At 41.6% G+C, this 23152-nt stretch overlaps 1 protein-coding gene across 4 annotated transcripts in view; it reads right to left on the reverse strand.

Moving 5' to 3' along the window:
* Positions 1-23152, reverse strand: part of TIAM2 (TIAM Rac1 associated GEF 2) — a 272136-nt gene that overhangs the window by 144234 nt on the left and 104750 nt on the right. The window contains exon 1 of one of the 4 annotated variants that reach the window (XM_038001130.2): positions 8780-8984. The exons of the other annotated variants lie outside the window; for them this stretch is intronic. The gene's annotated coding sequence lies outside the window, so the exon portion shown is untranslated. Of the gene's footprint in view, positions 1-8779; positions 8985-23152 lie in introns of those variants that run through there. 4 annotated transcript variants of the gene reach the window in all.

Below are 23152 nucleotides of genomic sequence, written 5' to 3' on the forward strand. Positions count from 1 at the left end.
TAGAGATGGGGTTTCACCTTGTTGGCTAGGCTGGTCTCAAACTCCTGATCTCAGGTGACCTGCCCGCCTCGGCCTCCCATAGATTACAGGCGTGAGCCACCACGCCTAACCAATCCATTCTTAATGCTGCTATGTGCTGGGATACCCTGGCACAAGAATCCTCATAGGTTGCATAATCATCCCTGTTTTACAGAAAATAACTTCAGCCTCCAGGGGATAAATAATTTGGCCAAGATCACTAAGAGGCAAAGGTAGGAATCAAGCCTGGATATTTTCAATCATTTTTTAAAATCGATCGATTGATCAATTGATTGCCAGGGTCTTACTGTATCACCCAGGCTGGAGTACAGTGGTGTAATCATGGCTCACTGTAACCTCAAATGCCAGGGCTCAAGTGATTCTCCTGCCTCAGCCTCCCAAGTAGCTGGGACTATAGGCTTACACCACGATAATTGCTAATTGTTTTATCTCATTTTTTATAAAGACAGGGTCTCACTATGTTGCTTAGGCTGATTTTCAACTCCCGGGCTCAAGGGATCCTCCTGCCTTGGCCTCCCAAAGTGCTGGGATTATAAGTGTGAGCCACCACACCAGGCCATTTTAATGCAGTGGCTCATGCCTGTATTTGGAGCACATTGGGAGGCCAAGGTGGGAGGATCCCTTGAGCCCAGGAGTTTGAGACCAGCCTGGGCACAATATAGTAAGATGCTGTCTCTTTAAAAAATAAAATAATAATTTTAAATTATTTTGTACTTCCTAATTCAAAATTATTCCTTTCTTTCTTTCTTTTTTTTTTTTTTTTAAAGTACAATTTAACTTTCAAGATTCCCTTTTAAAAGAGTGGTTGTGGCCAGGCACGGTGGCTTACACCTGTAATCCCAGAAATTTGGGAGGTCAAGGCACGTGGATCACCTGAGGTCAGGAGTTTGAGACCAGCCTGGCCAACATGGTGAAACCCCGTCTCTACTAAAAATACAAAAATTAACCAGGCATGGTGGCGGGCACCTGTAGTCCCAGCTACTTGGGAGGCTGAGACAGGAGAATTGCGTGAACCTGGAAGGTGGAGGTTGTAGTGAGCTGAGATTGTGCCACTGCACTCCAGCCTGGGTGACAGACCAAGACTCCGTCTCAAAAAAAATTAAAATTAAAATTAAAATTAAATAGATAAATAAATAAAAGAGTGGTTGTGGTTCTGATCAATCTATGCCCCTTTCACAAATCAAACATCTTAAACGTCCTTCTCTAAGGGTATTTTTTTCCTCCAGGTAACAAAGGCTTCCATGGCTGGGGATGAAGAGGTAAGAATAAAATGAAAAACTAAACTTTTAAGTTAACCAAGGAGTTTTATGGTTACAATTTAGTTATCCCAGTCTACTGCCTTACAAAGAACATTATGCAAATAAGAATTTTGTTTTCTTGATACTATAAGCTTCATGGTAATTGTCTTCAATAATAATTATAACTTAGAGTATGCCTCCCAATGGCTGTGGGGGTGGGGCATGGCCACCAAGAGTAAAGGAGAGCAGAGGAGACACTCAAGACCACAGAATAACCAAGGTGCATCTTCCTGAAGCTCTGATTTCATTTAATGCTAAGTAATGTAAATATTATGTCCATAATAAAGAAATATGTATCATGGCAGGGCACAGTGGCTCACGCCTGTAATCCCAACACTTTGAGATGCTGAGGCAGGTGGATCACTTGAGATTAGGAGTTTGAGACCAGCCTGGCCAATACAGTGAAACCCCATCTCTACAAAAAAATGCAAAAATTAGCTGGGGGTGGTGGCACGCACCTGTAATCCCAGGTACTCAGGAGCCTGAGGCACGAGAATCGCTTGAACCTGGGAGGCAGAGGTTGCAGAGAGCCGAGATGGCACCACTGCACTCCAGCCTGGGCGACACAGCAAGACTCCATTTCAAAAAAAAAAATATATATATATATATATATATATATGTAACGTATAAAATTTACATTTTTAAGATAAAGTATAGGAGGAGTTCAACGATATTTAGCATTTACATTAGGTTGCTTCTGCTACATCAAAGGAAGCCTTTCCCAGGGAGGATACATTTTCACTGATTAAGGCAATAAATGTTTACTGAATAAAACTCTTTGCTAGACACTGTTCTAAGCCCTGGGGATACAGCAACAAACAAAACAGACTCCCATCCAAAGAAGTATCCCTGCTCTCATGGAGCTCATACTAAAGTGGAGAGAGATGAACAATAAACAGTAAAAATAATTTTTTTTAAGACGGAGTCTTGCTTTGTCGCCCAGCCTGGAGTGTAGTGATGCAATCTTGGCTCACTACAACCTCCACCTCCTGGGTTCAAGCAATTCTCCTGCCGCAGCCTCCCAAGTAGCTGGGACTACAGGAGTCCACCATAACGCCCAGTTAATTTTTGTATTTTTTTAGTAGAGACAGGGTTTCACCGTGTTGGCCAGGCTGGTCTCGAACTCCTGACCTCAAGTGATCCGCCCGCCTTGGCCTCCCAAAGTGCTAAGATTATAGGTGTGAGCCGCCACACCCGGCTGGAAAATAAATGTTCTTTTAGGAGGTGATAAGCACTTTGACAAAATAATAAAGAAGGAAATGGGGGAAGAGGCAACGTGGAGGGGAAGGATGCTGCGATTTTTAAAAGGCGAGGAAGACTGGCTGAATGGTGACATTTCAGCAGACACTTGCAAGGAGGAGACACCAAGTGAGTTCTGGGGAAAGGGCACTGTGGGCAGGGGCAACAGACAGTACAAGTGCCCGAGAGGCAGGGGCAGCATGGCCGCAGCACAGCAAGCAAGGGGAAGAAGGGCAGGAGAGGTCAGAGAGGCGCCGCAGAGCCAGTGAAGGCAGCCTTGAGGGACAGTTTAAGAAGGACTCTGGCTTTCACATTGAGGAAAAAAGTCATAATTAGAGGTTGTGATAGAGAAGGCTCATTGTGAGACAGTTTAAAAGGATCTGTGTGGCTGCTGTGTGGATCTGGATTGTCAGCAACAAACTGGAAGCAGCAGGGGGACCTGCTAGGCTACCGGAACGATGCAGGGGAGAGGCGGTGCACCCCAGCTTGGGCGGGGGTGGTAAGGGAGCAGGGTGGTAGGGGAGGAGGCTGCCTCCGGACAGAGCTGAAGCTCCAGAGGGCTGAAGGGAGAGCCAGCAGGATTCGAGGGCAGGTGGAAGTAAGTGTGAGCGACACCAAGGATGACTCCACGCTGTTGCATTAAAGCCATGGGAGAATGGGGACGGCAGAGTAGAGCAAGTTGTAGGGGGCAAGAGGAGGAGTTCAGTTTTGGACACGCTGGGTTTGAGGTGTCCACTGGATACTTAAGTGGTAATACCAGTCTGGAGTTCCGGAGAGAAGTGGGCTACTTCCCCACACAAAGATGGTATTTAAAACACAAACTGGATGAGCTCTCCATAGGTAAACAAAGGAAAGACATGAGGTCCCAGGAGGCCCTGGGCACCTTGACATTAAGAGGTCAAGGATATGAGGAGAAGCCCATAAAGGAGACAAAAAGGGCAGTCGGTGAACTGAATTAAGAGGAATCAAGAAACCGGGCACTGTGGCTCATACCTGTAATCCCAGCACTTTGGGAGGCCGAGGCAGGCAGATCACCTGAGGTCAGGAGTTCGAGACCAGCCTGGCCAACATGGTGGAAGGAACCACGTCTCTACTAAAAAAAATACAAAAATTAGCCGGGCTTGGTGGCACATGCCTGTAATCTCAGCTGCTAGGGAGGCTGAGGCAGGAGAATCACTTGAACCTGGGAGGCGGAGGTTGCAGTGAGCTGAGATTGCGTCACTGTAGTCCAACCTGCGCAACACAGCGAGACTCCGTCCCAGAAAAAAAAAAAAAAAAGAGGAAACCAAGAGAGGGTGTGGCATCTAAAGACAATCGGGAAAAGGATTTCAGGGAGAAGACTGAGCCACCATGTCAAATGTTTCTGATTCAAATAACAAAAACCAAGAACAAGCACTGCATTTAGTAGGTAGGTCTGGCATTATGCAGGTCCCTGTGAACAGGACAAGGGCAGAGTGGGGTGGAGAAAGATGGACTGGATTGAGTTTGAGGATGAGGTCCATGAAACTGAAGGGAGTGAATACAGACAGTTCATCCTAAGAGTTTTACAATAATGGGGAGCAGAGAGGAATCAGATGCTAGCGGGAAGGACAGAGAGACCAAGAGAGCTTCATTTGATGTCTATGTGCGTATCTTCAGGAAAAATTCCAGCACACTAATGAGAATTAAAGGGAAAATGTGATTTGGTGTAGAAAGAGGGACCATTCCTAAAATGTCCTAGAATGGGTCAAAGGGAGAGGAATCACACGCACAAGAGGACGTGGCTCTATAGCAACTTCCCCTCCTATCACAGAAACTTCAGAAACGTTTGACAGGCACCAACATCACATGCATGCAGTAGGGTGCCAGGATACAGGAGCTCGAGCTCCAGTGAGAAACTCCTTGATTACCCGCATGTCACTGTGTGGTCTTGTCATTTCTATTTTTCCCCCTGTGACATTTTTTAAAAAGGTAAGTGACGGTTACTGTTAGTTTCCTGTTATTTCAGGGGTCTTGTTATTGTTGTTGTTTTATAGTTAACTTGTCTGGCTGTTTGGGTGCATTTGTGATCATCCTACCAATTTTCAATGGAGAGAGAGAGTGTGTGTGTGTGTGTGTGTGCACGCGTGTGTGTATACGTATTCCAAGAATGTATGGACACTTTCCAAGAAGCGCTTTACTCTTCAGTGCCTCCTCATGTCATGAGTTTCCTCGGTTCACTACTGTGTCTGTGTATAAAGCTTACTTTCACTTGTCTTTAAGATGCCTTTTTCCACCTTCCAGGGGTGGCCAAGGGCAACTTGAAAACAAGTCTATCTTTATTCTGTCTACTTGGTTTCTTCTCATTGCCTTTAATCATATGGATTCTAGCTTTTGTCTTTAAAAGCTTGTGAACTCCATCTCTCCTTAGCCCTTCTTCACATCTCCATTTCAGAAATCTGACTCTAGCAATTCTGCAACTATAGAGAGGGGTCAGGGTCAAGTACAGAGGCAGGATAGGGATTATTCTCACTTGCCAGTGCTTGAACCACACCCAGGATTTTTTAACCTTTATTCAAGTCCTAGGAACACCCTGAATCAACTTCATCCCGACATTATCTGTGGGACCCACCGCATCCCTTTCCTTAAGTGTAAATGATAACTTGGTCTATCACTTTTTGTGTCAAGTTTACTTTTCCAAAAGTGCCTTATATCACCTTGGCACTAAAGCCAGGCCTCATCTGCTGTGTTTCTGTTCCCGTCCAGGGCTTCTTTTCTGTAAGGCACAGAAGTAAGAAAACCTAAACAGTCTTCTATTGGAATGTGACTATAAACCAAACAAAACCAATCTAAGACTGAAACAGGAAGACACTGGCAGATTAAGTCTAATCCAAGCTGCCTTATCACATAGGTTAGGGCGACAGTCAGAGAGCTGATGGTCACAGACTGAGTGTACAGCTTTGAATTTGAGCAGGCTATGAGAAAAGCAAAGCCCTTTTCTCTACTAAAACTTTAAACAGCCCGGTAAACTAAACCAACAGACAGGTTACCAAGCACGTTTGGTCAACAGGTAAGTAAACAGATGAAAGAAAGAACCAAAAAAAAAGAGGAAAAGAAGAAGGAAGGATGGACGAGGGGAGGAAAGGAAATGTATGTGCATGTAGGCTGGGCGCGGTGACTCACGCCTGTAATCCTAATACTTTGGGAGTTCAAGGCGGGTGGATCACTTGAGATCAGGAGTTCGAGACCAGCCTGGTCAACATGGTGAAACCCCATCTCTACTAAAAATACAAAAAAAAAAAAAAAAATTAGCCAGGCGTAGTGGCAGGTGCTTGCAATCCCAGCTACTGGGGAGGCTGAGGCAGAAGAATTGCTTGAACCCAGAGGTGAAGGTTGCAGTGAGCCGAGGTTACACCACTGCACTCCAGCCTGGGTGACAGAGTGAGACTCTCTTAAAAAAAAAAAAAAAAAGTATGTGCACTTGTCTGTAGATATATGCACACATATGTACGCATACACAAGTCTCTATTAATTATCTAAGATACATCAGGATGTGCCAAAGTTTCCTCAATTAAGGAACAGGTAGAGTAAGAAAATGACTAACAGGATACCTGGAATTTCTTTCCAAATGGGTAACTAACCATCTTTATGGCTTCAGACAAGTCGCTTCAGTTCTGGGCTTCTTCAATTGTCTCCTTTGAAAAATTGCCTACGGTCCATTTTCAGCTCTAATGTTCTGTCGCTACAATACTATGGACTATAAAGACCTTAAAAATGAATGTTCGATATGTTTCCTGAGACACTGATGTTGAAGCCTCCTGATATTTGAAAGCCTGTTTTAAGTAGAATTGAGTAACAAAAAGATATTCCACCCTGTTATTAGAATTCAACAGTCAGACGTTCGGGTTTATCTACTACCATTATTATTACTTTTTACTGTTTTTAATAGTGCTGCTATTTCTTTCTATTCCATACCTTTATCTTTTTTCTAGCCCTTCTAGTAAAGCTGTTATTACCTTCACGTAGAAGGCACACTTAATTTCAAAAAAAAAGATGCGAATTATTCCTTTAAAAAATGTCCAAATAGACGTTGTTCTTCATGGCCCATATTTTTTTTAAATCTAAAAGTTGAAGGCCAGGCGCGGTGGCTCACACCTGTAATCCCAGCACTTTGGGAGGCTGAAGTGGGCGAATCATGAGGTCAGGAGATCGAGACCATCCTAGCTAACATGGTGAAACCCCGTCTCTACTAAAAACACACAAAAAATTAGCCGGGTGTGGTGGCGGGCACCTGCAGTCCCAGCTACTCGGGAGGCTAAGGCAGGAGAATGGCGTGAACCTGGGAGGCGGAGCTTGCAGTGAACGGAGATCATGCCAGTGCACCTCTGCCTGGGCAACACAGCAAGGCTCCGTCTCAAAAAAAAAAAAAAAGAACAAGTTGAACTAAGGGATCTCACTAACCTGATTTATTATAATCACATCAGTGAATCTTACACAATGAAACCGAGAGGCACATACACATATAGTAAAGTGCCCCATCAGATATTTAAGCTCTGTGGTTTTTTATTCAGTACTTCTGGTGGGAAGAAGCTGCAAAGACCCTTAACTAATTTTGCGAAAGAAAGCATGGCTCTGCTCAAACACAATCTCAGACCACCAAGACAGAATCATCTGTTTTACTTAGTGGGTAAGTGAAGGACCCACTTACCCACTGGAAAACTAATCTCTTCACAAGGAGCCTAAGCTTATCTTGCACTTCCAGGCATCCTTCCTGCAGGCCAGATCTAATGAGAGGGCTTTGCAAAGTCACTCCCTCTGCACTAAAGTATTGAAAAAAGGTGTTATCTACTTGCATTCAAAACACTATTTACGGTCTGGTCAGTATGAATTTGAGTCGTTAAGTTCTTCAACAGACTTCACTTTCTGTCCACAAGCTCTGGCAAAAATCAAAGAAGGTGACAAGTGTTAATGTGACCGGAGAAGGAGGAGGCCAGTGCTCTGTTCCTGCTCTCAATGCTTGCTGGCCCTGTCAGAGCAGCATTTTTTAGATTAAAAGGAAAAGTCATCAATAAAATGTGACCAATCTTTCCATGAACTGTAACCTGCCTGAACCACACTCACATTCCTCCATCCCTAAAGACGTGTCTGTAAAGGAAGTGAACACATGGGGGGTGCACACTACACCGATGGAGATGACAGCCCTGACCTAACACAGCTGAAAACGAACCCACGTAGCCTGCCTGAAAATAATTCACAACCTCGTAATGCTGAAAGGATAAAATTTTAGAATCCCTCAGTGTGACGAAAGGCCACAACAAAATGTTTAAACATGTTAGGAGAAACTCCAGCAGCTGTTCACCCGTACCCTTACTTTCCAGAAATTCTATAAATAATCCTGTAAGTTACAATGACTTCAATACAGCTTCCTATTTCTGTCTTTCCACCTACCAATTTTCTGCGAATTACATGCTTGGCCAAATTAATGTAAAGCCAAGGAAGCACTACACCAAAGCCAGGGATCTCGGCCCCTGCCGATGAGCACACACTAGACATCCAGCAGTACTTGTGCTTCTGGCGTTTCAAACACCCTAATGAATGAGAAGCCTCTGATGGACTAGAATACGAATCAATCACTCCTCTTAAGCAAGTACCCCCCTCCCAAGATTACAAGGGATTCCATTTCTTTTTCATCAAGTTTAAGACAAAAAGACAAACGATACTAAACAGCAAACGTCAAATTACAAGTTTGAAAAGAAACTCTTAAGCCAAATAGCCCGCTCAGCTAAAAACGAAGCCCTGATGAGATTATATAATAACCCAAAAACTGCAAAATACAATCTCTGCCACATTTTAATTTCCCTTTCTACCCTGAAAAAATTAACTGGCAAAGTAATAGTCATCAATGCTTTAACATGATCAGACTGAGAAGTGGTACTTTCTTGAGACCATCAGGAAAAATAAATCCATACAATACGTACAACTTTTGGAGAGTTAATTAATCAAACGGGGCAGGCAACTGCAATAAATCACCAATAGGTGTTTGAAAGCATATAGACACTCAAATTTAAAGGTAACAATTCCCTTATGCACAGCAACGTGTGCTGCCTAAGTACAAAATAATGTCCAACAAAAATAAGTCAGCACTTACACACTGCCGGTGGGAGGATTTTGAGAAACATTTTTATCTCACTTATAAAATTACATCTCAACTCCAGAAGAGGGCAAGTAAACATTTATAACCTTACCTTTGCCAGAACTTTGGATGTAGCCAGTATTTCTCAGGGTCTTTTCGTTAATAAGAAAAGTTTCACGAAGCTAGATTCTATATACACATCCACCAACTCACTCTTCCTTCTGCTCATGGCAAGCCAGGAAACAGTGTCTAACACTTCAAATGCTCAGCCGTTGAGAGCTAAAAACAGATCCTGTGCAATGCTGGATATATTTTTGTCTGCTAGCTACACACCCTCATCATGTTCAATTTTTTCCATTGGTGGAACAGTATGATGCAGACTTAACCAGAAAGTGGTTTTCCATGGGCTGCCTGAAGCCATTAGCCAGGACAGCCTGCCATCATGCCTCAGAGAGGCCAGGCTTGCCCATGACTGGGCTGTTGTTGGGCCTGCATTCCATAATTACCACCGAAGTTCCATAGGAACGCGGCTCCCAAGGCAGCCGAATAAAGGTTTACTCACTTGAAGGGAGCCTCAGCTTCTTTTTTCAGCCCTTTAGCAGTAAGAATACACACCTACCATCCTTGCGTTTAGAGCAGTAGTAAACATTCTGCCTCCAAAACCACAGCTGGAATGTTATGATCATAAAAATCCTGCCTCAAGAGAGGCCCTTAAGAATAATATCATGATTTGCAAAATATCGGGTATAAACTTCCTTGTGTTCCTTGCTGGAGTTCTTTCATTTTTAAGTTAGCTGAACCACGGTCTTGTACATTGGAAGTCCTTGTTACCCCAGTGTGGTGCTTTTTTATTAAAAAGGAACCATTAAATTATCTTAAATAAAAGTTATATACAGCAGAAATTCAGAGTGTTTTGGGGTCTTGCTATATCTTTTGATGAAAGACCTTACATTTTAAAAATACCCCAAAAAGGCTGGGCATGGTGGCTTACGCCTGTAATCCCAGCACTTTGGGAGGCCTAGGAGGTTAGATCACCTGAGCTCAGGAGTTTGGAACCAGCCTGACCAATATGGTGAAACCCTGTCTCTACTAAAACTACAAAAATTAGCCAGGTGTGGTGGCACACGCCTGTAATCTCAGCTACTCAGGAGGCTGAGACAGGAGAATTGCTTGAACCCAGGGGGTAGAGGTTACAGTGAGCCAAGATCACACCACTGCACTCCAGCCTGGGAGACACAGAGACTCCCTCTCAAAAAAAATAAAAATAAAACAAACAAAAATACCCAAAAGGTAAAGCAGCATTTTCAGATCTTTTATGTTATTGTGGAGGGGGGATGATGAATAGGAGAACAGGATCACACACCTTTATTTTATAGAAGAAAACCACTTAATCAAAGGTTTTCAAAATGTACATATTCTAAGTATGTGAATACACAAATTATCCTGGACAAACATGCGGCAAGAGATTTTTAAGGTAATATCTTCATCATTTTAAAAATAACAGAGGCTGGGCACGGTGGCTCATGCCTGTGATTCCAACACTTTGGAAGGCTGAGGTGGGAGGATCACTTGAGCCCGGGAGACCACCCTGGGCAACAGAGGGAGACTGTCTCTACCAGAAAAAAATTAAACAATTAGCTACCAGAAAAAAAATTAGAAAATCAGCCAAGCCTGGGAGTGCATACCTGTGGTCCAAGCTACAAGGGAGGCTGATGTGGGCAGATCACTTGAGCCCAGGAGTTCAAGACCACCCTGGACAACATAGGGAGACCCTGTCTCTACAAAAAATAAAAATACAAAAATTATCCAGGGCCAGGGGCGATGGCGCACGCCTGTAATTCCAGCTTTTGGGAGGCCAAGGCAGGCAGATCACTTGAGGCCAGGAGTGTGAGATCAGCCCGGCCAACACGGTGAAACCTCATCTCTATTAAAAATACAAAAATTAGCCCGGCGTGGTGGCGGGCACCTATAGTCTCAGCTACTCATGAGGCTGAGGTGGGAGAACTCAGGAGGCAGAGGCTGCAGTGAGCCAATATCGTGTCACTGCACTACAGCCTGGGAGACAGAGCAAGACACTATCCCCCCAAAAATTTTCTTTTAATTAGCCAGGCGTGGTAGCGCATGCCAATACTCCCAGTTACTTGGGAGCTGAGGTGGAAGGATCTCGAGCCTGGGGAGGTCAAGGCTGCAGTGAGCCATGACTGCACCACCGCACTCTAGCCTGGGTGACAGAGTGAGACCCTCTCTCAAAAGAAAAAGGATCTACATTTCCAACAGAAAGATTTTTTTTTTTTTTTTTTGAGACAGAGTCTTGCTTTGTCACCCAGGCTGGAGTGCAGTGGCACGACCTCCACTCACTGCAAGCTCCGCTTCCCGGGTTCACACCATTCTCCTGCCTCAGGCTCCCGTGTAGCTGGGACTACAGGCGCCCGCAACAGAAAGATTTTTACCTAATATTATAGACCAGACTCTACTATAGACAGATAAGCCTTTAATTTCCTATCTGGATGAAAACTGTATCTTTACATACACATCCATCCATCTACCCATGTAGGCATACACACAATCTTTTTCCATATGAAGTTATTACACACTTGAAGGTATGCTTTCTAATCTTTTTTTTTTTTTTTTTTTTTTGAGATTCAGTCTCTCTCTGTCACCCAGGCTGGAGTGCAATGGCACGTTCTCGGCTAACTGTAACCTCTGCCTCCCAGATTCAAGCGATTCTCCTGCCTCAGCCTCCCTAGTAGCTGGGACTACAGGCACCCACCACCACGCCTGGCTAATTTTTTGTATTTTTGGTAGAGACGGGGTTTCACTGTGTTAGCCAGGATGGTCTCGATCTCCTGACCTCGTGATCTGCCCACCTTGGCCTCCCAAAGTGTTGGGATTACAGGTGTGAGCCACCGGGCCTGGCCATGCTTTCTAATCTTAATTGGCCAATAATAAGAGCCATCCTTTAAGACCATCAGTGTAATAGTTATAAAAATTAGCCTGGCCACAAAACATTTAAGTCAGGGCGGGGGCAGGGGAGAAGTGCAGGGAGGAGGAAAAAAATGTTAACCTGAACACAGAACAGGGAATTTTTAGTGCCAGAGGGATAAACCTGCAAAATTCCCTATTCCAATCCTCTCGAATTACAGATAAACAGAGACCTTAAGTGACTTGCAAAAGGTCACAGAGCTGGCCAGCAACAGGCGGCAGCACAAGGACGTACCACCCAAGTAACCACAAGCCCCGGGACTGAAGTCAGAGGTTGCCACGGAGGCCAAGTCACATAACACAAAACATGGGAATCCCCAAAATGTTAATTTGGTGTGTGGGTGTGTGTGGGTGTGTGTGTGTTAGGTAAATACAGAAGAATGAATGAATACTATTAAATCATGAGCTCTGCTTCTGTCAGACCCAGCAACCTCATTTCTGTTACTAAAATAGGGAAAATAAAATAAAATAACAGCCAGTGTAAAAGAAAGCCTTCCACATTGACTTAAGACAGAAAGGGGACTCCATGATACAAACGGAAGAAAAATTATGCAGAAGGAAATTTAAAGAGATATGTATCAGAAAGCAAACAAAAAATCAGAAGAACAATTAATTGCATGGAAATACTTGCATGCCCTACTCTAATTCCTTTCTTTCTTTCTTTCTTTTTTTTTTTTTTCTTTTGCGATGGAGTCTCACTCTGTTGCCCAGATTGGAGTGCAATGGCGTGATCTCGGCTCACTGCAACCTCTGCCTCCTGGGTTCAAGTGATTCTCCTGCCTCAGCCTCCTGAATAGCTGGGATTACAGGGTTGCACCAGCACACCTGGCTAATTTTTGTATTTTTAGAAGAGAGAGGGTTTCACCATGTTGGCCAGGCTGGTTCTGAACTCCTGATCTCAGGTGATCTGCCTGCCTCAGCCTCCCAAAGTGCTGGGATTACAGGCGTGAGCCACTGCGCCCGGCTAATAATTCCTGCTTCTAGGTATTTTTAAAACAAGTCTGACCTTTTGATACATTTTATATGTAGATCCCTCTCTGCCAGAACAGCCTGTACACATGAATTATCTCCAACATTCCTCAGATATTTCCAATGGGTTTGCATTGTCTGATTTCATTTTTTATTACTGAGGTCACCCAAATGACTTTAGTTCTATGAATTTACAAAGTCACTTGGGGTTTCAAACTATGTAAGGTTTCTCAAGTGCCTTAGACTGCCCAAGTACAGTCGAATACCGTCAATTTAGTTCTCCATCCTAAAATTACAAAAACCAGATAGTTCCAAATCATAAAACTAGACTTGATCTTTCTAATGCTTCGTTCTGAGATAATAATATAACAGGACATGTGTGTGAACAAGCATCTAAAATTAAATTCCTTGGCAAAGATCTCTAAGAAAAATGTAAATTACTACTTACAAAGTATTCTATTCTGAAGCATACAATGCAAAATGACCCACGTAAAAGCAAAAATAGCAAACTATTAACAATTATAGAATCAAGTGGTGGGTTTATGGGTGTTCACTGTACAATTCTTTTGATTTTTCTATATTCTTGCAAATTTTCTTAATAAAATGTTGGGAGGAAAATATATGTACACACACACACACACCCGCAATAAATCAATCCATAAAAAACTACATGCCTAGTCAAAAACTATGCAAAAATTGTCGCAAACCTGATTGTAATAAAAAACCTGAATATCCTAGACTGTATGTGTACATATGCATGCAAAGATATGTTATTGGGGGTTTCTGTTCCTATCCAGAGAAGAGCTGGAGAATATAAAATAAGATGGGGCATAGGAACACCTCCAGAATGAAAAGTTTGAGAGCCACTATCACATGACAAATTATTATTAATAAAAATAAGGGAATAGTGGAAACATCTCAGGCTTCAAAACCAGTAGATCTGAGGTAGCAGTTCACCTCTTCATAACTTAGAGGCTTCCTGAATCCCTTTTCCTTCATCATAAAGTGGGGTTGACAATCATAGTGCCTATCACAAATAAAAAATGTAAATAACATGTTCTAATCTATAAACAGTTAATAAGAAAAACTGACATTAAAATATAAGTTCTAGGCCAGGTGCAGTGGTTCACACCTGTAATCCCAGCACTTTGGGAGGCCAAGGCAGGCAGACCACTTGAGGTCAGGAGTTCAAGACCAGCCTGGCCAACACAGTGATACCCCATTTCTGCCCAAAAATTAGCCAGGCATGGTGGCATGCACCTGTAGTCCTAGCTATCTGGGAGGCTGAGGTGAGAGAATCACTTGAACCCAGGAGGCAGAGGTTGCAATCAGCTGAGATTGTGCCACTGCACTTACTCCAGCCTGGGTGACAAAGTGAGACCGTGTCTCAAAAAAATAAAGGCCGGTGCAGTGGCTCATACTTGTAATCCCAGCACTTTGGGAGGCCAAGGCAGGCGGATCACGAGGTCAGGAGATCAAGACCATCCTAGCCAACATGGTGAAACCCCATCTCTACTAAAAAGTACAAAAAATAGCCAGGTGTGGCAGGATCCACCTGTAGTCTCAGCTACTCAGGAGGCTGAGGCAGGAGAATTGCTTGAACCCAGGAGGTGGAGGCTGCAGTGAGCCGAGATTGCACCAATGCACTCCAGCCTGGGCAACAGAGCGAGAGTCCATCTCTAAATAAATAAATAAATGTTCTAAAGTAATGTGAGCTCTCAGAAATAACCTCTCTGCTTAGAATTCAATGAAGAAAACAATAAAAACTCCTTCCACATTCTTTACTTTTCAGGTCAAACACAGAACGCTTCTGACAGAACATCCGACCAAGCGCCACTCCTTACTGCTAATCTATATATTCAAGAAAGAAAAAAATTTAAAAAAAAGAATAACAATAATAAGTAGAGATTAAAAATATAAATTACTTTTACCCAGACACGATTACAAAAGATTAAATAATCCCTCACAAATGTAAACATGCACCTTGGATGTAATTACATTACTGGGCAAAAACCTCGTCAATATTCATGGGCTGAAGAGGGCTTCCCCACACTGTTTCTGATGAAAAAGCGATACTTTAAATAATGTAGGCTGAAGGAACCCAGACCTTGAGAAATGCGAAGGCAAAAATGTCCCAGATGAAGGCAATACTAGAAGAAAATGACATACACCAAGTATCTGCCCGAGAATCCTGCAATCCTCAGAAACATTACTGGGGGAGATGATTTTTCTCCCCATTGGATCGAAAGGCCCAAATTCAGGAAGTCTGTTTCTAAAACCAAAGGTTTCCAAATTTGCCCAGAGAATGCAGTGAGGGCAGATATGACTGGCCTTCATATCTAAACCAGGGGTGGTGTGAAGGTTTACCTTCCATGTGTGATGCTGAAAGCTCATGCAAATGTACAATTGACATGCAATTCATTGGCCATTTAGACATTGTTCCTAAGAGGCTAGCAAAACAGCTCAGGGCCCACTCTTTAGAGTCCCTCTGGCTTGACGTCAGATCCTGCTGTGTGACACTGGACACATCATTTAATTTCTCTGAGCCTCAGTTTCTTAATCTGCAAAATGGGGATAATTTTGTCTGCCTCCCAGGCTTATTGTAAGGATCACATAGAATAATAGATGTAAATTGTTTAACATAAGGCCTGCCTCTTAGAATGTTAATTCCACAAGGCAGGGATTTTGTTTAAATTGTTTACTGTTGAAAGTCCAGGACTTTAAGACGTGCCTGGCACATGGTGAATACCCAATAAATATATGTTAAGTAACTGCATGCATGCATGAATGAATGAATGAATGAATGGGAGGTGACAGTGATGGTGGCAGTGGTGGTAAATGTGAACGGAAGAACAGTGTTTGTTGCACTCTATGTCTCTGTGTCAGACGCCAAGCAATCCCTTTATTTAAAATAAGCCACTCCACATGCGATCACTGCCCATCAAGCAAAATTTTCAGAGGTTTTGCTTAAAGATCCCCCGCCATTCTCCATTAGCGTTTCATATTCCAAGCCGGCATCTTCAACAAGGCAGCACTGCAGTGCCGCTGTGCTGGTGGCTGGCCACGTGCTCCTGCCTCCTGCTCTATGCTCCACACTATGGGAGAAGCGCCAGTACCTGCTGCTGTGAGTCAAGGTCTCACAGCCACAAAATCAGACGACCCAAACTTCTGCTCTGCCTAATGATCGTACACAGTCAAACGGCAGCATTTCTCACAAATGCTGATGAAGAGAACCCACCAGTCTCGGTTAAAAAACTTAATACAGTCATGTGCAGCATAGCAATGTCATAGCTGACGACAGACTGCGTATATGGTGGTTCCATAGGATTATACCACCATATTTTTAATGTATCTTTTCTCTGTTTAGATATGTTTAGACACACAAATACTTCCCATTGTGTTACAACTGCCTACAGTATTGAATACAATCAAATACCATACAGGTTTGTAGCCTAGAAGCAATAGGCTAGGTGTGCAGTAGGCTGTACCATCTAGGTTCATGGAAGTACACTCCATGATGCTCACACAACGAGGAAATCACCTGACACTTTTCTCAGAACTTTCCCCATTGTCAAGTGATGTATGACTAGACTGCATATTAACTGATTCAGACAAACCCAGACAAATCCTAACTATAACAAACAAATGAGCAAAAAACACTGGTAAACATAGCATTAATAACTTCCATGCCATTGCCTCACAACACTGTTATGAAGAAATGTTACTGGGCCTAAACGTTCTGGTAATGTTCTTCTCCTACAATTATTATGCATCATGTTTGTGAGCTTTATACCACACCATCATTAATTACTCAATGGCTATGTATTAAATGAAAGCAAAATGAAGAACAAAATAAATTTTTAACATTTTTAAAAGCAAACTGGAGATGTCTTCAAAATCAATGGTCAATTTTGAGAAAATTCAAAACGTAATACTAGCATGGTATGTATTGCTTTAAAGCCATTACAAATCTAAATTCCCTAATATAAACTTTTTCTAAGTGTTTCAATGGCATTAAATGCACAAATAAATTTTAATGCAGTCAATTATCTTGGAAATGAGATATTTTATGATATATACATCATATATGGAGATGATATATAGATTATATATGATATATAAAACACACATAGATGATATATGTGATATATAACATACATAGATGATGTATATATGAGATATATAACATATATAGATGATATATATGTTTTTTATATATAGAGAGAGAGAGAGAGACACGGAGTTTTGCTCTTGTTGCCCAGGCTAGAGTGCAGTGGCATGATCTTGGCTCACCGCCACCTCCACTTCCCTGGTCCAAGCAATCCTCCTGCCTCAGCCTCCCAAGTAGCTGGGATTACAGGCGTGTGCCACCATGCCTGACTAATTTTGCCTTTTTAGTAGAGACAGGGTTTCTCCATATTGGTCAGGCTGGTCTCAAACTCCTGACCTCAGGTGATCAGCCTGCCTCGGCCTCCCAAAGTGCTGGGATTACAGGTATGAGCCACTGCACCCGGCCTTATGGTATATTTATAAACTCCAAGTGTTACTTACATAACAAGCAAGCCCCAATAATATCACCAAATGATCAATTAATTACTTTCACAAGAATGTGCAAATATTAAGTGACATAAAAATGAGGATTTAAAACCAATTCTTCATAAAAGTTGTTCTTTTCCATTTTTACCACTTTTATTCAACAAAGTACTGGAAATCCTGGCCAGGGCAATTAGGCAAGAGAAAGAAATAAAAAGCATCCAAATTGGAAAGGAAGAAGTCAAATTACCCTTTTGTTCAAAGTAGCCTTTGTTCACACATGACATGGTTTTATATTTAGAAAAACCTAGACTCCACCAAAAACTGTTGGAACTGATAAATGAATCCAGCAAAATTGCAGGATACAAAATAAACATACAAAATCAGTAGCATTTATATAAGCCAACAGCGAACAATACGAAAATGAAATCAAGTAGGCAATCCCATTTACAATAGCTGCAACGAATGTAAAATATCTAGGAAGCAATTTAACCAAAGAAGTAAAAGATTCATGCGATAAAAACTATAACACACTGATAAAATAGACCAAAGAGGACACATTAGAAAATGGAAAGATATTCCATGCTCACGAATTGGAAGAATTAATATTGTTAAAATGGCAATACTACCTAAAGCAATTTACAGATTCACTGCAATCCCTATCAAAATACCAATGACATTCCTCACAAAAATAGAAAAAAAAACATTCTAAACTTTATGTAAAACCACAAAAGAACCTGACTAGCCAAAGGTATAGATCAATAAGAACAAAGTTGCAGGCATCAAACTATACCCGACTCCAAAATTTACTGCAAAGCTCTAATAACCAAATGAGCACAGTACTGGCTTAAGAAAGAAAGAAAAAAAAAAAACACATACACCAGTAGAGCAGAACAGAGAATCCAGATATAAATCCACACATTTATAGCCAACTCATCTTTAACAAAGGCACCAAGAACATACAATGGGGAAAGGACAGTCTCTTCAATAAATTGTGCTGGAAAAACTGTTAACTATAGGCAGAAGAATAAAATTAGACTCCATCTCTCACTACACACAATAAATCAAGTCAAAACGGATTAAAGACTTAAATCTAAGACCTGAAAACATGAAATGGCCAGAAGAAAACATTTGGGAAATGCTCCAGGACATTGGCCTAGGCGATGATTTTCTGTCTAAGACCTCAAAAGCACAGGCATCAAAGCAGAAATCAACACGTGGAATTACATCAAGCTAAAAAGCTCCTGCCAGCTAGACACAGTGGCTCACACCTATAATCCCAGCACTTTGGGAGGCCAAGGCAGGAGGATCACTTGAGGCCAGGTGTGTGAGGCCAGCGTGGGCAACAGAGTGGGACCTCTCTCTACAAAATTTTAAAAAGTGGCTGGCTCTGATGGTGAGTGCCTGTGTTCCCAGCTACTCAGGAGACTGAGATGGGAGGATGGCTTGAGCCCAGGAGTTTAAGGCTACAGTGAGCTGTGATCATACCAATGCACTCCAGTCAGGGTGACAGAAGAAGACCCTGTTTCAAAACAATAAAAATAAAAAGCTCTGCACAGAAAAGGGAACAATCAACAAACTAAAGAGACAACCCACAAAATGGGAGAAAATATCTGCAAACTACCTATCGGACAAGGGATTAATAACCATGATACATAAAGAGCTCAAACAACTCAATAGCAAAAAGCAAATAATTCGATTAAAAATGGGCAAAAGATCTGAACTGATATTTCTCAAAGGAAGACATACAAATGGCCAACAGGTACATAAAAAAACGCTCAGCATCACTAATCGTCAGAGAAATAAAATGAGATATCATCTCACTCCAGTTAAAATAGCTTTTATAAAAATGACAGGCAATGACAGATGTTAGAGAGGATGTAGAGAAAGGGAAACCCTTGTACACTCTTGGTGGGAATGTGAATTAGTACAATCACTATGAAGAACAGTTTGGAGTTTCCTCAAAAAACTAAAAATAGAATTACCATATGATCCAGCAATCCCACTAGTGGGCATAGATCCAAAAGAAAGAAAGCCAATATATCAAAGAGGTATTTGCACTCTCATGTTTATTACAGCACTATTCACAATATCAACCTAAGTACCCATCAAGAGATGAATGGGTCAAGAAAATGTGGTATATATACATAATGGATTATTAGTCAGCCATAAAAAGAATGAAATTCCATCATTTGCAGCAACGTGGGTAAAACTGGAGGTCATTATGTTAAGTGAAATAAGCCAAGCACAGAAAGACAAATATCACATATTCTCACTTATATGTGGGAGATTTAAAACAAAAAGTAAATCTAATGAAAGTAGAGAGTAGATTGGTGGTTGCCAGAGGCTGGGAAGGGTAGGAAGGAAAGGATGAAGACAGGTTGATTAATGGGTTCAAATATACTGTTTGATACAAGAAAACGTAGTGTTAGATCAGTAGAGTGACTCTAGTTTACAATAATCTATTGTAAGTTCCAAATTAGCTACAATAGTTCTAATGTTTCTAACATAAAGAAAATACAAATATTTAAGGTAATGGGTATCCCAGTTACAGATTTGACCTTTACAAATTATATGAATGTGCTAAATTACCATTCATACCCCAAAACTATGTACATCTATTATGCATAATTTAAAAATCATTTTTAAAAAATTTTTCTTTAAAGTGACCTTTTTCTGTAGGTCATTATATCCAAATTAAATATACCTTAACAAACAACAATGGGTGATAATGTACACAATTCTAAGTTTTGAAATTAAATACAATGCTTTATAAAGACTAACGGGTAATACTTTTATGTAAATGATAACATCTGTATTATTATGCTACCCAAAAAGAACCCTACAAAATGAGTTTTGGCTAAGGTAAAACAAAGTTTTTGGTAGAAAAAAAAAATCCTTTAGGAAATATGCTTGTAAAATCCCGGTTGATAAATACTAGCTACTGGGTACATCTGTTTACAACATTTTTGAAGGGTTCTATTGGAATACTGAAGAAAGTGCAAGTAATCTGCTCAGATCTAATTGTAGTTAAAGTTATAATGTTATATTCAGCCTCTCAGTCAACTCATAATATTTTCTCTTTATGGACTGAAGTAAAATTTTTCAAGTTGGAAGTTTCCTAATAAGTTTAATTCAGAGAATAATTGAATTTGAGTTCTAAAGAGACCAGAGAGGTCATCTATCTAGCCCAACCTTCCCTCTAATTTAGGAACCTCCTACAGCATCCTGACAGATGGGGCCACTTTCTTTTACCTAAATACATTGAGTGATGGAAAGTTCACAGATCCGTTAGGGGGCACATTCCATCGGTAAATAACCAGTTGATAGATGAGAATCCCTTCCAGCAACTTCAAATCAGTCATTCTAAAAATTCCACTAATTAGTCTTTCCATCATTATCAACACACATCCTACTCCTCTCTTCCACCCAACCACCCTACAAAAAACTGAAGTTAATTACCATGGATCTTCCCTGCTCTCTCTCTAGCCAAGCTCTTCTCTGCCTTCTGGCCTGTCTTCACGATGAAGCCAGAATCACTCTCATAAAGCAAAACAAAGCCAGATTCTGTTCATACCTAAACATCAAAATGCACAAAGAACAGAGTCCTAAAACTTCAATCTGTGCCTTAATAGGCACTGAGCCCACTCTCTCAGTTATATCCACTCAGAGTCAACAAGGTTACAGGTTCCATCCATTTGGGGCCATGAAGTCTAGGGCGGACTGGGGATCCACTGGAAAAAGCAGAATGGAACTTAGTTCCACAGATCACAGATGTGTGCAAATTACACACTGTCCCCATTTCACCAAGCCAGGAGGCCACAGTGGATGTTAGGGAAGGCAAAAAAGATATGCTGCCAGACAACTCCTTCTCCATGCCCATGGAGAACTGAAGAAGAGGCAGGAAATGAGTCATGTTCTAAGACAGAGGGAAAATTTAACTGTCCAGATTAGGGGTTACACTCAGATACCTTCAGAGCTATTTAAATGTATGAGCGAAGCCAGGCACGGTGGCTCATGCCTGTAATCCCAGCACTTTGGGAGGCTGAGGCAGGCAGATCACTTGAGCTCAGGAATTCAAGACCAGCCTGGGCAACATCGTGAAACCTCACCTCTACAAAAAACATACAAACAAAAAAAAAAAAAAACATAGATACAGATAGAGATATAGATATATAAGCTAGATATGGTGGGGCATGCCTGTAGTCCCAGCTGCTCAGGAGGCTGAGGCAGGCAGCTCGCTTGGATCCAGGAGGTTGAAGCTGCAGTGAGCTGAGACAGCACCACTGTACCCCAGCCTGGGTAACAGAGTGAGACTCCGTCTCAAAAAAAAAAAAAAGAAAAGAAAAAAAAAAGTGTGAGTGAAGCAGGCCTGACTGAGTCATGTAGTCTTAAGACAAAAACTACTTGTTTACAAGTTAGATTTCTACAAGTATACTTTGGCACACATACAAAAATACGCTCTTCTATTTTTTTTTTTTTTTTTGAAGTTTGAAACTATGAAAGTATCTTTAGTTTTACCACTACTACTGTGGACATTGATAAAATAACTGTTTCAGTTTTCTCCTAATTCTACTAAAAGAAAACAACTTAAGTAAATGAAAAATGACAACTGACATTTGATGATGGGAATACTGTGTGGAGTGGTGGGGACTGTGGCAAACCAGCCGATGCATGACCCAACCAAAAGGCCACCATCTACACAGCTTCAGCTATCCACTGCCAGCTGAGAAGGTAGAACCCAATGTTGCCAGATAAACCCACATTTTGAAGAAACATTAAAAATTTGGCTTTTCTGTCAAATTCTTAGTTTTTAAATGCAGGCAATCAATTTAAATTTAGTTAATGCAGTGATCAGGGATACATTTTCTAGGCCAGACAAAGGTTATCCACAGCCCAGAACCAGCCCCAAACTCATCAGTTTGCAGCCTCTGCTGCAAATGACAAAATACAAACAGAAAAATTTTCAATCCTAAAAAAAATTTTAAATTAAAACAATAAGCAGTCCTGACTCCCTGACTTCAGAAGGCTAAATCCTAGGTTTCTGGGGGCATACAACCAACTCGGCCCAGGCAAACACATAATCAGGCATGAATTTGGAAATGGGGGCATCGACATACAAGCATTGAAAAGGACTGCAGAGGCCATGTTGTCCACCTTCCTGGTGCCTGGAGGAATCATTTCTATAGAGCTCTTGATCTGCATCAACTAGTCTTCAGATACCACATCTGGCCCTGAGACGCTCATTATTGCAAAGAGACACCATCTCATCTTTCTCTTCCTCACGTGAAGCCCAAAGTGGCCTTTCCCTACTGATACCTGCGGGTCCTAGTGCTTTCTGCAGAGGCAGATCAGACACAGCATCCCTGCTTCCCCTTACACACGAAATCTGCTCAGACACTCCAAGGTCGGAATTGGCTTCCCTGCTAAGCTTACCACTTGCTAAGCTAAACCCACTCCCTTCATCATTTCATACAGAACGCCATTTCCACACCTTCCCCAATGGCAATCACCTTCCTCTGGCTATCAATGTGCATCTTACATCTATGGTCTGGAGACAGGGAAAGAAGGACACTCAGGGTTATTAAGCACCTACATTGTGAGGTAAGCACCATGCCAGGAGTGTGACATACATTTTCATATTTAATTATCACAGCAATCCTCTTTGAACTGTATTATTATCATTATTTTACAGAGGAGGAAACTGAGGCCAAGCAAAGTTTAGCAATTTACTGAAGGCCACAAAACAAGCACAACTGGGAAACTCAAACCAGGTATCTGTCTGATACCAAAAAGACAACTATATTGTTATACACACAGAAAATGGCATGTTTGCAAACAGTTTTATTGTCATTGTTACTTATTAAAAGTATAACTTATTATAAGCAAATCTATTCTTCCTGGTGATCTCAAGAATGGACTGTTGTTTTCAAGGCAAAACAAATTTCAAACTTGTGTTACCATTTAATGACCAGTACCCATATATGTGTGTATGTGTGTG

Source organism: Chlorocebus sabaeus, chromosome 13 (assembly GCF_047675955.1).
Source record: "Chlorocebus sabaeus isolate Y175 chromosome 13, mChlSab1.0.hap1, whole genome shotgun sequence".
In the NCBI taxonomy this organism is placed as follows: Eukaryota; Metazoa; Chordata; class Mammalia; order Primates; family Cercopithecidae; genus Chlorocebus; species Chlorocebus sabaeus.